Raw genomic sequence first — 1,788 nt, forward strand, 5'->3', positions numbered from 1 at the left:
CGAAATCGGATATGGAACTGGAAACGAAATTGTACAAAGGAGCAGAACTAGTTATACAAATAGACACAGAACTGATTGCGGATTCAGATACGGAATTGGATATGGGATTTTATACACGATTGGATATGTAACTGGATGCGGAATCGGATACGGAATTGGATATGGTATTGCGTCGTCGGTTCCTTATTATCTACCAGTATGTTCTTCAGTTGTGAAAAAATGGTAACCCTCGATTACATTGCCATATTCATCATCATCTTAAATGTTTAGCAGTTCAATTATTGGCAATGAAATCGTGTAGGAACAATTAATTTTATTATCTTTCTTCCAACACAAAAAAGATGATGTTTTATTCGTTATAGGAAAATTCATTCATTACGTATTGTCAACCAGGTGCTGCTATGATCTATGGTATTGTTCATTCGTCAACGGCACGTGCATCATTTTTTTATTAAACTCATGCATAAGTAAGAATTTTTTTTTTCTATCATCTCACGTCAATTTCACTTTTACTCTTCATAAACTTTATGGATAGATATCTATGTCGTCTATTTAGAACGAATGATACAACTGATCAACAAACCAACTTTTGTATAATATGAATGGATGAATATCAGCTTAATTAAATCGTGGTTAATGGTTTCAACAATGAACAACACCAACTTCGTCTCACTTTTCTTTTTTTAAACTATAAAAAGCGAGAGCAGTATTCACAGTATTTGAATTTACCGTTGTTTTATAACTAATCAAAATTCATGGCAATCTTCCCTATCCATATTATTTTTACAATCGTTTAATTTTCGGCTATCTCTTGATTTGTGCCGAAATTTTATGCATAATTTATTGTTGTTTATTATTTGGTTGAAATAGTACTGTACATGCAAGCAAAAACTATGCTATATTTTTGCATTAATGGAGTTGAAAGAGAAAAAATTCTTGAAATCTTTATTTCTTGATACTTGTATACATTGATTTTATATATTGAGTATATATTGATTGTATTATATTGATTCTTTCACAAATTTTTAATTGCTGCAAATAAAATCGTTCCCGCCTAAACACCTGTCATTTCCCATACATGTTCAATTTGTCAAGGGAAAGAAAATTTTTGAAAGAGAGAATCCAGAAGGAATTATCGGGGTGTAACGAAATCCTTATCTTTTCTTTCCCTTATTGAATTTTTCGAATTACTCCTTTTTCCCATTTGGTATAATTCACTCCAGTTATCAGTAATTTTTGGGCAGAATGACAGGAATGAAAATTGAAAATGATTTGTTTCGTTTGTGATATCGTAATTAGCCTTAATAATCGTTATAATTAAAAAAAAGAAAAAATTCTCACTGTACAATAAGTGCCCGAATCAATTATGAAACAAGTACTGTAGCATGCAATGAAACATTATAATAAATAGTGACTGATACTAATACAAAGAGGATGGATAAAAACACTTCAACAGAGGATGGTACTGTAAATGTGAAGTCCCATTATGCAATGATGTTTGAGTTCTCACGTTATGATGACATGTGTAATATGATTTCCCTCTGTATATTTCTGTTAGATTTCAAAAAGAAGTAGATTTGATGTTGACCTTCATCCTTTTCATTACTCTTGATGACTTCCTTCATCAAAGGAAACCTTTAACACCAAGAAATATCTTTTCATCGATCCGTCAATTTGCCTTCAATCAAAGGGCAATTAATCAATCAATTACATGACAGATACTTATTTATTTGACAGACACTTATGACAGACACTTATTTAAAAATATTGAATGAATAACATTAGCTT

The sequence above is a fragment of the Loa loa genome, assembly GCF_000183805.2.
Source record: "Loa loa unplaced genomic scaffold supercont3.995, whole genome shotgun sequence".
NCBI lineage: Eukaryota > Metazoa > Nematoda > Chromadorea > Rhabditida > Onchocercidae > Loa > Loa loa.